This window comes from Coffea arabica, chromosome 1e (assembly GCF_036785885.1).
Source record: "Coffea arabica cultivar ET-39 chromosome 1e, Coffea Arabica ET-39 HiFi, whole genome shotgun sequence".
In the NCBI taxonomy this organism is placed as follows: Eukaryota; Viridiplantae; Streptophyta; class Magnoliopsida; order Gentianales; family Rubiaceae; genus Coffea; species Coffea arabica.
The window spans coordinates 10,746,426-10,761,183 of NC_092311.1; the positions used below are offsets into that span (position 1 = coordinate 10,746,426).

The 14,758-nt window shown below is 34.3% G+C and overlaps 1 long non-coding RNA gene across 1 annotated transcript; it reads right to left on the reverse strand.

Moving 5' to 3' along the window:
- Window positions 1-3,368: 3,368 nt before the first annotated feature.
- On the reverse strand, window positions 3,369-9,420 carry LOC140008557 (uncharacterized). Its single transcript, XR_011815995.1, has 2 exons — window positions 8,746-9,420; window positions 3,369-4,905 (listed from the first exon to the last, which is right to left on the reverse strand). It is a non-coding gene; the product is annotated as an uncharacterized lncRNA (long non-coding RNA).
- Window positions 9,421-14,758: the final 5,338 nt, after the last annotated feature.

Here is a 14,758-nt window from a genome sequence, read left to right on the forward strand (position 1 = left end):
ATCTACGGGTATATCTCGAGTATACTGCGTCCTTAGTCGGCGAGCGGGCCCGGGACAGGGGTATGAATGGTGACGGGTTAGGATTAGAATGAGTGGATCTACATGGACTATAAGTAGTGAGAGTTGACGGAGGGTCAACTACGATGAATGGTGAACAAGCGAGGAAAATGGCTCCTGAGAGCCCCTGTATCCTACCTTGTGTTGTTATACGCTTTCTTAATTGTTTAATTTGTTTAAGTTATTACTCGCTGTTTGATTTACGTGACTGCATGTTTTTGGGGCACCACTGAGCTTTAACTCACCCCATGTTTATTTGTTTTCCTTACAGGATGGGAAGATTGAAAGTATTTGAGCAGTTTGTATTTCCTATGGTTGTACTTGAACAATTTGAATGTAATTTTCGATTTGTAATGAATTCTACGTTAAGTACTGTATCTTTTACTTTGGTTGCCACTTGAAGCTGGAAAAGTGTAATCCCTAATTCTAATACTCGGTTTATATGTTTATATTGGTATAGTATGTCCTAAACCTTTGCGAGCGACGTGAGAAATATTTAAGAACCGTCGATTGGCTAAGTTATATGCTGTTATCTCTGAAGTTAATGTGGTGATAAAAATTGATTTGTTTCGGAAGAATCATTACTGTAATAGCTTAGGTTAATCGTCGGAAGGTTTTGGGTTAGAATGCTTGCGTGAGTCCTGGCGAGAGTTGGGCAGACGGCCCGCCAACCCTTTGGTTCGCCTTAGGGGGAAGTGAGGTCGCCACACCCTTGACTGGTCAATCCCCTATTTCATCTTTTGACAATAGAAATGACCGACTGTATTTTGACATTTTGACTTGAAAAACTCATGAAGCGGATTTCGATGGCTTCATAAAAAATGTAGAACTATGTGTTAGTTTCAAAATGGTTTAAGAATCACCTGAATCCAATGTGTGTAGCTCAAGATATAGATGAATTACCAACAGGTATCAAAGCTGTCTAACTTTTCCTCTTTTATACTTAATTGCATTTCATCTCTTGAGTATTTTGGATTTCATGTCTTCTTTAAATCATTTCAAATCATCAACAAACATCCAAATATTTTCTCAATTCATTCTATTTAATGATTGAATCATTAAACCTACAAAAATATGAAGTTTTTACCACTTTATACCATAGAAATGGAATTTTTACACTTTAACCATAAAATGTCAATTTTCACTAGAAACCTAGTTAATTAGCTATAAAAATAAATAAAACATACTTAAACACATAAAATACAACTTATCAATCATCACCTTCCTGATTATTTCTCTCTTTGCTATCTATCTTATCTAGTAACTGCACATTTCTTACCATAATCTCTATTCCCTTTATCATACACCTCTAACTTTACCTTTGCCCTCATCCATCCTCCTTCCCCCACCCTCATCCCTATCCTTGTCCTGGCTATCCACACCATCTTGTGGGTGCACCCATATGGTCCCACAATCATTATAATTTCAATATTTTATCTTATGTTTTTATATGTATAATTATAATCATGATTTAACTAATCATGGTTAAAACTTTAGTAAAACAATTTGAATGGGTAATAATGTAATAAATTTCTTTGATCTTTTGAATTCATTTTTCATATTTGATACTATACAAAATCTAAACTAATTGCTATTGTTTCTTTAAAAATAACATACAATACTGTTTAGTAGGACTCGACAAGTTGATGCACAACCGATGCTAGTGAAATTGCCGTTGATTCTAAATTTATTAAAGAAAAAACATGAATGACCTCATAATTACCAACATCCAACTACTATTTTCCTTTTCGCTATCTCAATAGTAGTCTTTTGTTTTGTGTCCTTTTGTTATTTATTACTTCATGTCTATTTGTTTTTCTTAATATATGCGAAGTTATTATAGCTCTGAAGGATCGATCCGCTAAGTGGATGGCCGCCTTATTGACAAGTCGTTTATAAATTCTTTATCCCTTCATTCACTATAGATGGATGATCTTCTTTTCACTTTTTGCTTGGTGACGTCAGCTGCGTTGAGACAATAGTAAATCGGATCCGAGGGAAGCGATAAGACTAAGTGGGGTGGTGTGCCGTGTTCTGTTCTGGTAGGTGCATTGCAATGCCTTGCTCTTCTCTTGGAGTGAGTGAGCATTGGGTTCATTTTATTTTTCTTGTATTATTTTAAAGTGATATTTTGCCTCTTTCCCTTTCCATTTTCTAACTTTTTTGGGCTAAATTTTTTTCTTTTATTAGGTTTTCAATTTATGTTATAATGTTTTGCACTCGGCCATTCTTTTGTCATTTCTCAATAAAGCTTTCGAGAAACAATCGAATTGGCAAATTCTCATCATCTATTGGCTTGTCTAATTTGTTTGCAAACATTCGGAGATGCGTATTGGGATTGTCCGTTTCATCATACTTGCTGAATTTGGGTGCTTTAAAACCCACAAGCAGTTGCATATCAGGAAACAAGCACAACTCGTTATAATCCAAACCTCCTTGTTTGCTCAAACCTTGGCTTTTTCTCATGAATTCGTCAAATCGATCCAACCTCTTTAATAAATTCTTGTCAATTGACGCGGAATATTCTCCTGCTTCAACTTTTCCTTGAGCAGCCATGTCTAGCGTGAATAGCTCTGCAGTGGAATAATAATATGGTTCTTGAGATTCAAGTGGCATATTTAGACTAACAAGTGGATAACTTGGAGAAACTTGAGGGTGAAAAGGATTGGTTTGGATATTGGATGTATAGGTGTGTGGGAAGCTATGAGTGGGATAGGCAAAAGCTTCCTCAGGTGACTTTATGACATGTGGAGCAAAAGAAGTTTGAGTATAGGGTAGGGGTAGTGGTTGCGGTTCAGTTTGACTAGCACGTAAGGGATCAGACTGGACACCGCTACTACTACTAGCGACCAACTGATCAATCACGCGCCGTTGTGCAGTCATTTTCATGCTTAACTCATTGAATTTGTTTAACACTTCACTCAGTTGAAGTCCTAGATTTACAAGGTCGGCTGATGGTGTTGCTACAGGCGTATTGGATGATTCAGAATGTGTACTCATGTTTACACTGTTTCTCGAAACTCGGCTACGTGATTGTGTAATGATGGGGTTTCTTCGTGTAGTTATGTTTGCAATTACCTGAAAATTTAGGAAAAATTCTATTTAGATTCCCCTCTTGATTAAATGCTGACAAAAGAGAGAAAGAAAAGGAAAAAGATGTGAGTTAGTAAAAATTAATATAATTCGGATGCATATCCTATTGGGGAGCCTTTTTTGTGCCAAGGGTAGGCCTAACATGATGCAATACCTTCAAAGTGGAACCCATTTATCAAACCTGCTTTTGACCACCATTTTGCATAAAAGAAAAGTCATTTCAAATTTTAAAATTTTCATTTTTATAAACATTATTTACATCATTCCTTGGAGACGGTCTCGCACAAAGTCATTAACCCTTTTTAACCTATCTATTACAGCACTCTTGGATTCTCTGGCATAGGGATTGCTCATGTGCTCCACTTGATCGTACAATTCCCCATATTTTCACTTCAATGCTTGGTGTTTCTCTCGCATCTTTTTACATGCCTCCTTTTGTTTCTCTGTCATCTCCTTACTAGTTTTGATGGACTCGTTTAGTTGCAAATTTTCTGTCTTTGGCTTCAATAATGGCCATCAATCTCTTGACCTCCTCGGATGGTTCATCTCGCGAGTCTTGCGTACCCAAACCCTTAAGCCAATCCTCATATTGTGGTGTTACTAAACCTTTCTGCTTGAGTTCCGGAATGTACTTGACGTGCTCGTCGTCGGACAACGTTCCCCAGGCCTCAATGATAGGAATCTTCATCGGAATTTCACTTGGACACATCCCTTTATCAAAAACAATGGCGAATTCAATTAAATCAAACGTGCACGGCAATTCTTGAATGTGGCCCAACTGTCAGAGAAACCTCTTCGGATCATAAGCCATGATACCTTGGGTGCCTAACAATGGAATGAACTCTGATGCTTTGGTGCGAAGTACGGGTTTAACACAATTGGTCCACTTTAAAATCCATCTGATATTCTGATCAGGCAAGTTTTTTAAGAAATCCACATATTCAGATGTATTACTCGGCAAACTATTTTCATTAACCCTCTTGTGATGTGTGATTATCCAATTATACCCAAACATCGGTAGACTATCAGGAATAGGTGATCGCCTCATAAAGTACTCCATAGCCCATATGTGAAGAACTAAATTGGATCCATGAAAGAATTTTTCACTCTTTTGGCAAGTCGTACAAGCCACAAGGATATCAGCTAAGATAGTTGGAACAATAGAGCATTGCCTATCTTTTATCCCTAGAAACAGATCAAACATGACTTTGGTGAGTTTAAAAGCTATCTTCTTGTCTTTCATCGGGAAAAAGTAAGTTCCGAGCATAACTAATCCATACACCCACGGTCTTTTACACTCCCACATTGCCTTGGACGTAAATGAGAAATCTCCTAAGTGTGTCTCGAACCCATCTCTCAATGCAAATCAGTCGAATAAGAATTTTACATCTATGCTTTGGTCAAACCCTCGTATTATTAATTCCCTTAACCCAGTGAAATGGTAGAACTCGGCCTTGTTAGATACAAACGGAAATATTACAACAGTACCATGAATCGGTAAATTAAGGAGGCTAGATACCTCCTCAATTGTCACGGTCATTTCCTTCTTGCCTTGTCTAAATACGTAGCACATAAGGTCGCACAAATGTACCAAAGCCTCTACTAAGTAGCCGTCTAATTTGATATCTTAAAATCCCCAATTGGTCCTAAGTGAGAGGCTACTTGATTAATTTCACCAGGTGAAAGCAATGCTGGCCACCTTTGTACCTCGATCAGTGCTACTAACATTTGCTGGACTCCTTGAGGGTGTTCCATCTAAAGACAAGAAATTGGTGTCAATTACCTTACCTACAGATCCCACTTTTCCGGTTAAACTGGAATTTAAATGTGAAAATTCCAAAATAGAGTTAAATACCCATGGGAGTATAGAATTGGCTTATTCTTAACATGGGATTCCCTAAATGGCCTTCCGTCTAAGATTTATGCATGATGTCAATTTATCAAAATAATTAAATATGCAATTTGAAATGAAAACATGACCTAAGGGACCCTTCGTATGCCAGGGTGAGTCTAAAATGATGTGCAATTATTAACCCACGAATGCAATACATCGGGATTTAAATGTGCAATAACCTATCTAAAAAGATAGGTTCTAAAAGAGTATTATGCCAGAACTCTTATTTTCTAGTGTTTGTGAATGTAAAAGACGAGAAAACAAGGAAATGTTAGTTCAACAAATAACACATAACACGTTGCACAATTAGATTATACAAAAGCGAAAAGAAAGAAAATAAGAAAAGAGGGGTGGATCCCTCCCTTCGTGCTTAGTATTCCTAGTTGGGTACGGTCGACTCTATCCTAGGCAAATTCTAATATGGATGCATGATGTTGAGTTCACTAATGCATCTAGACTCGATAAACTTTCAGGTCCCCAAACCTTCAGACCAAAGGCGAAGAGTCTTCAATCTCAAGGTCTAAGAGTCAGTGGTTCGAGTGATCCCTTGGACATTACTACGTGCACGTCATGCCATGGCCACATATCCAAGTGAATCGATCCTAATCCTAATGGGGTAGAGTGGTGTGACAACCACTAAAAGTAAAAAGAAATGAGGGGTTATAAAATAAAACATATGCACGTATGAAGTGTTCCTTTTGAAGGGAGGGATTAAATACCATCGCAGGTGCGTGAAGGTTCTAGGGTGACTACCCCCCCTAAAATGCAAGCGTGATAAACATAAACGAATGAAAGAAAATAAAATACATTATTCATCTCATACATAGATATCGAGACAATTGTGTGTGTTAAATGTAAGAAACCCTAAAAAAAATGCAACCTAAAACCTCGAAATGTGATATATAAAAAGGTTAGAAAAAGAAATGATTTACTAAATCAAATGCTCGGACTCTCTAAAGTCCCCAGTGGAGTCGCCAAATGTCGCGCCCCATTTTTTCGAAAAATAAAATTACGAGTTGTAACAATGAATTTTTGATTAATTTTGAGTAAAATGAATTTTTGATTTTTAGAGAATAAATAAAGAAAAAGGGCCTAAAATGGGACTTAAAAAGTGCGACGATTTTGGCTCAAAATAAAAGTTTAAAAAGGGTTTTTAAGAAAAAAATAGGAGTCGCCACTTGGTATTGAGTTAAAGTGTACCAAGCCACCAAAAATGAATTTTAAATAAAAAGTAGAGAAAACCCTTTTTAAACGACTCCAAGTTTTCGAAAATCAAGAGAAAAGGGCTCTGGATTCACAGTTCAAGAAAGGGAAGACAAGGATAAAACCCAAGGCACCCTTTCAACCTAGCCAAGACTAGTTACATGATTTAATCGAAAAATTTTCTTAATTTAACCTATAAAACTTATCGCATTTGGAGGTTTACTATATGGATGCAAACCTAGACCTAATGTATATTAGAAGGGTCAAAATATCTCTTCAAAATTTAATTGGTGTAAATCACATTAATTATGGTGCCCAAGAGTGACTCTTTGAAGAGGTCACGAATATGCAAAATATGAGACTCGAAGAAAAGAATAAAAAGAAAATAATAACATATAAATATACATGACTTAAAGGAATGCATCATAACGGGTGCGGGTAACTAAAATTCGTGACTAGATTTTCCTTTTTATAGAAGAGATACGAGCGTGCTAAAGTTAAGAGGCCATACTCGTCCACATCCCATATTTAAAGGGTGATTTCCCTAATTTAATCAAGCAACTGCATTAATCTACTCCTAATTTCCTTAAATAGAATGCAAGTCTAAAAGTCATGTTTCATACGTAGAGATGAAGGATATACATATAGAGAAAATATCATGCAAAAATGATAAATATCTTAAAAAGTAGAAAATATGCATGAAATGTAGTGATTTGTCACACAAACATGATCTAGCGCGTGGACGGTCTCTAAGAGTCTAGCGTTGGACTAACCCATATCTATAAGTTCTCACTAGCGTTGGACTAGGGGGAAAACGAGAAAAAGGGTCACAACTAGCATTGGACTAGTGTAATGACATCATGCATTTATTTTAATCAAATAAATCATATAAAATCTAATAAAGTAAGTAAACACATAAATTACATAGATCACATAGCACATAAGCATGATATCTAGATGCAAAGATCCTAAGAAAGCGAGTAAACACATAAGCACACAAGCATGCAAATAAATAAAAGTGAATAGAGACCTAACTATTACATTCGGAGACCCTAACTACAATCTAAAGGGGTAAAGAATAAAATAAAATAAAATAAAAACCTAACTATTACAATTTGGCATTTAATCGCCTTTCAAATAATTATCCAAAATCAAGTAAATGAATAATATTAAAAGTAAATAAAACAAGAAAATTAACATGCAATTACATGCAATAAACAAATAGGATAAAATCAAAATAAGGAGTAGAATGTACCTCCCTTGAATTGGTGACCTAATGAAATGAAATTTCTCTTATTTACCCTCCAACACAAAGAAAATGGTTAAGGCACCACTTTAATTAACAAATAATCATAAGAGATGGAAATAAACATGAAATTGAATCAATTAAAGCATTTAAATGGAAGTAAACAGCCTATGTTAAAAAATTTAAAACAAGCGGGGACTTAATTGAAAGAATTTAAAAAAAATTTTAGGGGTCAAATTATTATTATTACAAATATTAGGGGTCCATATTAAAATAAAGTTAAGGACTCAAAATAAAGCCTAGCACACCCAATTATAAAATCCACAAAAATAAATCAAATATACAAAAAATTACCCCAAGCCTTTAAATCTTTTGATAAAACCCAAATCAAAATTAAAAATCTATAAAAATTATTAAACCTTAAATTTCATCCTAAAACTCACACATAATCTGTCCCAAAAATCTTATTAAAGCATGCCAAAGAAAATTAACATTTTAAAGGGGCAATATTGATTATTTTTTCAATTTTCTGGGGCATAGAAAAATTACTTAGAACTTGAAGGTCTAAAATGCAATTTTCTGAAACTTTTTCATGCATGCTTCGAAGAAGGTTTCTTCTTCTGAAGCTTTCTTGCAACTTTCCTTGGTGCTACGAACAACAACAGTGGCAAATTTGTAACAACAATCTCAAACAAATAATCAACCTCAAGTTCCCATTAAACGCCATAAGCTTATCATCAAGATAGCATTAAGCATACAAAGGGGAAAGGAAATCTAGAATGGGAAAAGCTTGCAAGTTCCAAGTTCATTCACAGGTTTCTGGGTTTGCTATAGCAGTCCATTGAACCAGCCAACAATTCGCATGCATATCACACCATGAAAAGTTAAAGCAATCAAGTCAAAATCTATTCAAAACTCCTAGCAAAATCACCCAAGAATATTAACAAAACTTCACAACTTCAGGTTGAAGACAGCAGCTTTTTGAATAAAAAGGAAATGAAAGCAACGTGAGAGCTGGTTAAGCCAAGAACTTTCTTTCTCTCTTTTCTTATCTTATTTTTTCCGACGATCAACAGTAACTTTTGATTTCAATGGGACTTTATCATCCCTAGAGTCAATCATTATCTAACAATCACAACAAAACTTCTGAACCCGGAAGATGGAACTGACGGCAAAGAAACAAGAATTCATGTCCAATGATCTTCAATCATCATAAAACGTTAAACTAACAAGGGAAGGAGTTGTAATCTACCTGGAAATGTTTGCACAGTCGAATGGACGTGAGATTATCCCCAAGAAACGCTTGTTGTTTGTTGGGACGAAGCCAAAAGCTATGTTGCAGAAAATTTCAGTACTGATGAAGTCATCAATTTGAGCCGTGATTTGAGATGGTTGGAGACGTTTTCTTCGGATGATTTCTAACAAGAATTGTTCATGGATATCCAGAGATGGTGTAGAAGAAAAAAATTGCTCAAATAACCAGAAATCGAGTTGGAAATTGATCTGAAAGGAAGCTGATTGATCAGCCTGGTACCCAAAATTTTTCCGGCAGAAAATTTTTTCCTTCCCTCGCTGATTTTCTCTTACTTTTCTTTCTTTTGCCTTTCGTTTTCCTTTCTAATCTTCCCTAGGTTTCCCCCTTTCTCCTTTCTTTCTCTCTTTCTCTTTTCCTTCCTCCCTTTTTCCCTTCTCTTCTCTCTTTTTCTTGCTTCCCTGGAACCCTTTTTCCTTTCTTTTTCTGGTTTTCCTTTTTCCAGTTTCTCTTCTTTTTTTTTTTTCTTTCTTCCCCTGCCCTTTATCTTTTCTTTCTCTCCCTCCCTCCCTTTTCTTGTTTCCTCCTCTTTTGATCCTCAGATGTCACCCTCTCTCCTTTTCCCCTCTTTCTCTCGGTTTCTTTTTTTTTTCCTCCCTTGCCCGCCAGCTCTCTTCCTTGTTTCTTCCTAATTTCCAGATTTTCCTAAGCTCTACACCTGTCTTGCCACCTAGCACCTTGCATGTGTTGTGCAAAAAAAATCAAAGACACATGTCTAATGCTGACCTAACCCACTTGCTATTTTGCATGTCCTCCACCTAGCTATATTTTTACATGCATTCCACATATTTTGTTTTTTTTTTCTTTTCATTTTGTTTTTCAAAACAAATTTAGGGTAAACAAAATGTTAAATTTCTAATTGAAATTGTCTTGCAAATTTTCATTTATTTTGAAGAAATTAAATTTGAAAAAATTAAAAATAAATTTTTGTAGGACTTTTCTTTTTTTGAAATTATTTAAAAGAAAATGAACCCTAATTCAATAAAAATAGCTAACTATCATTTTGCGAATTTTGATTAATAAAATAAAATTAAAATTAAAATGGAATTAAATAAAATTGAAATTTTGGTGTCTACAAATGCCTCCCCAGTTGGTTGGTCAACTTTTTGTAAATTGATTAATAAATCTAATTAGAAAAATTGGAAATGAAGTATAATATATTAGATTAGATGACGTTATGGTTTTAGGATAAAGAAGTATTACCAGAAAAAGCATTTTTATTTTTCTCTTCTAAACTTATTTTCGCTTAAAATTTGTAAAATTTGTGAAGGTCGTCATAGTCTTTTCATAGCGTTAAGGGAGGTAGGTGTAATTTTTCAAAACTTAAGGGAGGTGGCCACAATTGTCAAAAACCTCAAGGATAGTTTCTAAAATTACAACATTTATTCATACTAGTAATATGCAGAATAAAATAATACTAATAAAATTCGGAATAAAATAAATAAAGGAGGATTACTAGCATCTCTCTATCCCTTTGGTTTGAATAGTTTCTAAATATAAAGATAGTTGGACACGTTACGTCTGTCTATGCATTTGAAAGTGATTAATTATCCCAACTTTTACATCAATTAAAGAGTTTGCATGCGGATGATCCCGAAAAGTTTGTCATTTTTCGAGAGTTAGACTTTTTTTTTTTTGGAAAAATAGACAAATAGAGAGCATGACCACTTGTATTTCTTAAATTGTCCCTAATCTAGCAGTCCAAGCTTTGCCAAAAGTGGTATGGTGAAATTGATCTAGACAACACCTGTGGACATAGTTATTAAATCGGGTCCGGTTCGACGGTTCAACCGATCAATCCGATGAACCGGCCATAAAATCGAGCTGGATTTGTAATTGGATCGTTTGTGCAAAAAATTCATTGACTTTTCAACGGACCGGCGGTTCAACCGACAACTTGGTTCAACCGGACGATTTTGTAAAGAATCCGGTTTTGGGTTAAAATTTTTTAGAAGATATTTCAATGCTGATTTGAACCTCGAACCTCAAGCAAAGAATCCAGTTTTGGGTTAAAATTTTTTAGAAGATATTTCAATGCTGATTTGAACCTCAAACCTCAAGCATAAAGACTAAGTGCACTCACCACTAGTCCAACAACTCATTTGGTGCTTATTTACTCCTTCTATATTATATATTAGACTTTTATTTTTATTTTATTTCTTAAAAACAAAAATTGTTTGGAATTTTTTAATAAAATTTTATTATTCCCTAAATTCTATAAATTATGAAATGGATTTAAAAAATAACATATTACACAATTCATTTTAAAGACAAATATTATTCTTAATAACCTTTTGCAGTTAAAATTCGTAAATAAATTAGATAATTACACTTAGATAAAATTTTATACTTGAAGTTTGGTGGATTACTAATTAAATTTAGGTTTTGTTAATTCTTATAAGAATTAATAATTCTATAATAAATTGGACTAACTGAGTATTTATTATAACATAGTTTATTATAGTTTCAACCATATCAAAAATTATGAGACATAATATTTAAATATGTTTAGTGACCCACTGGTTGGACCACTCAACCACTGGTTGAACCAATAACCCGTTGACCCACCTCTTTCACTGGATTTCTCCTTGGGCCGGGTTTAATAACTATGCCTATGGGCCATTATATAATCAAAGTGATGCCAACTCTTTGCTTATTATGTACTTCATGCTCTAGCAAGCATCCACCAATACCAGTCACGCATTTGAAAGTGTCTCATTCTTGTGACAACTTGTGTGGATCGACATATTTAAAGGTAGTGTTTCGAGGGTAAAATTAGAAGGAGGAAAAAAAATTTATTTACTATTTTAGACAAGTAATATAAATTTTGGGACAAATCAACAAGAGAAGCATGACAACTTCAATAGGATTATCGAGAGAGTATTAATTTGAAAAGCTGTAGAGGTCAAACTAATAAGTACTTTTCGTGCTGTGGCAGCTTGTGAGGATTTTCTTTTTGTTATTTTTTTCTTCCTTTTTTGGGTCCATAGCAATAACCACCTTATCCTTTTGAAAACTCTACACCTTGATCACTACCATTAAAAAGATGTCATTTTATTTTATTGACTGAAGACTAAAGTACAAATCACCTTAACTGTTGCAGGGGTTATTGCAATAAACACCCGCTCCGCCTACCCCGCACCCCTTTTTCTTTTATGCTGTTTCATGAAGACATAGTGAAAAAGCTTCAAGGAATGTAATTTTGGACAGGGACTCGCTGATCCATATGCTGTTGGAATTGTGAACATTAATGGAGATGGCATGCCTCATGCACGCAGAAAGTCATATTTGGCTACAATAATAGTACTATTTTCTATTTTGATTGAATAGGGACGTGGTAATGGAACGTACCTTAAGCAAGATTATCATGGCAAAAATTATGGCTTGTGAGACTGTAAAAGATGCTTGGGATGCTTTCAAAGTCACTTATCAAGGCAATGATAGAATAAAACAAATGCAAGTCTTGAACCTTAGAAGAGAATTTGAACTCCTTAGAATGAAAGAAAGAAAACATTAAAAAGTATTCTAATTGACTCTTAAATGTTATGAACAAAATCAAGTTGATTGAAGAACAACTTCCGAATATCAGAGTTGTGGAGAAAGTTTTGATGAGTTTACGAGAAAGGTTTAAAGCCAAGATCTTGAAAATTCAAGGGATCTCTTTTAAATGACCTTGTCAAAATTGGTCTATGCTTTAGAAGCACCAAAACAAAGAAGAGCCATAAGAATTGAGGAAGTCATTGAAGGTGCCTTTCAAGCAACAAATAAGGATCAAATTCAATAAGGTTACATAAACAAGCAGGAGAAAAATAGCAAAGATAAAAAGAAAAATGGAAAAAATCCTCTATGTCCACACTATAAGAAAACCTCACATTTTTCAACATATTGATAAATTACACCTAACATTCAATATAGGTTTTGTAAGCAAATGGGACATGTGGAGAGACTTTGCTTACAAAGATAATGTCAAATACGTCTCAAGATCATTATCTTCACCCCCACTTTCTAAGTGAGATTTTTGTAATACAAATTTCTGCACTCTCGTGTGTTTTTGTATCAATTACCAACACGTTGGTGGCTACATTACCTAAACTGGACAAGAAGGACAAATTGACAAGGGGAAGAAAATAAACAGGGGAATCCAAGTCACAAATTAGGTTCTAGCTACTATTTTGCCATGCTAGGAATAGGAAGTAATGCAAAAGCTCAAAAACTAAGAGGTATAGAAGTAACAGATAATGAGAGTTCTTTTGGTTAAACTGACTTTGTCAATTCATTTCAATGATGGCGCGAGTCAAACGTCATGCTGCTTTCATGAAATTATCTTGGTTTTGGCAGCTTTTTTCTTTTGACCCATTTGATGGCGGACACTGATTTTCCCTGTTGTTCTCAACTCCTATAATACTTGCCAAGCAGGATTTCTCTTTAATAGATTTTGAAAATTATATGACAAAATTCACGGAAAATGGGGCAAAATTCCAGGCGTACTCGCTGGTCGCGCGAGACCCAGCAACTAGTAATCAATGTTTTGAAAATCGGACCGGATCGGTCGGTTCGACAGGTTGAACCGCGAACCGGCCATGGCACCGGTCCGGTTCAATGCCATAGTTGACTTTGTCAGAAAACCGGTCAAGAACCGGTCGAACCGCTATTGAACCGGTTTTCAACCTTCCTCTTTTTTTTTTTTTTTTTTTTTTTTTGCAAAATGCAACTATCAAGATTCGAATTCAAGACCTTTGTAATAGAAAATCAATGTATTAACCGTTGCACCATCACATCCTATTAGTTTTTTTTGATAACTTATTTATATAAAGCAAACACTCATTTTTCTTTTTTCCATTTTTCTTACAAAATCTCATCCTCTCATGGCTCTTTCTTTTTAATTTTCAACTCTCTCTCTCTCTCTATCCTCTTTTTTTTGTCACTCCCTTTTTAATCAAACCTCTTTATTTTTAATTTATTGATGTTTTCTTCCATCTTTTAATTTTGTTTTTGTCCATTAAATTGAAAAAAGTTCAAAAAGAATTATTTTTTTAACCCAAATTATTTAATGCTACAACCACTCACTTTTATCTCATTTTTTGTTTCTTATCAAGTTTACATTTCTATTTTCAATTTTCTTGACTTCCTTCGAACTCCAAACTTCCTTTTTTAAATTGCAATCTCTAAAACGTAAATTAAAATTTAAGTTCACAATATCTAAATTCTCATAGACGTGAATTTTGTATAATTTCAAAATATTGTGATATTTTTGGGTTGGATTTAGATATAATTAAAATTGAGATGAAATTTATTTGTTTTAACTTATAATTTAAAAAATTTATTTTTAAAAATCCAAGTTATTAAAAAATAGTAAACATTTCATCATATAAAGTATTAAATTAATCCATTACATGTCTTATTTTGTACATATATATATTTATATAAATAATTTTTAAAAAAATTCATTGAACCGAGGTTGAACCGGTCCGACCGGTTGAACCTCGACCCTTTCACTTCACCGGTTCAATGAACGGTCCGATTTTTAAAACATTGCTAGTAATGCAGAAAAGCGCCATTTTGGTGCGATATCAGTTTAATAAAAATTTAAATAACCCTTCCCAAATGATGTTGCCTTCACTACACATAAGGCGTACAAGGAAAAATTGTGTCAATTCTATTTGCACCTTTAAATTATGTTCCAATTCTCACGTTGGTTCGTGAGCTCAAGTTTGGAATATTTTGCTCCCTTGCAGTTTTATACTCATCCTACTTTAGTCTAAGCATTAAGAGATCATAAAAAGTTAACAAAATGACTGTCACTTGACCGTCACTTTCAATTAAGGTAATCGAGAGTAACAAGTATTATATTAACTTTTATATATTCTATTAACAATTGAACTAATGTGAGACACATTTAAGATTTTAAGAAGCACAATACTCCAGACTAAATGTTAAGACCAAAGCGAAAATT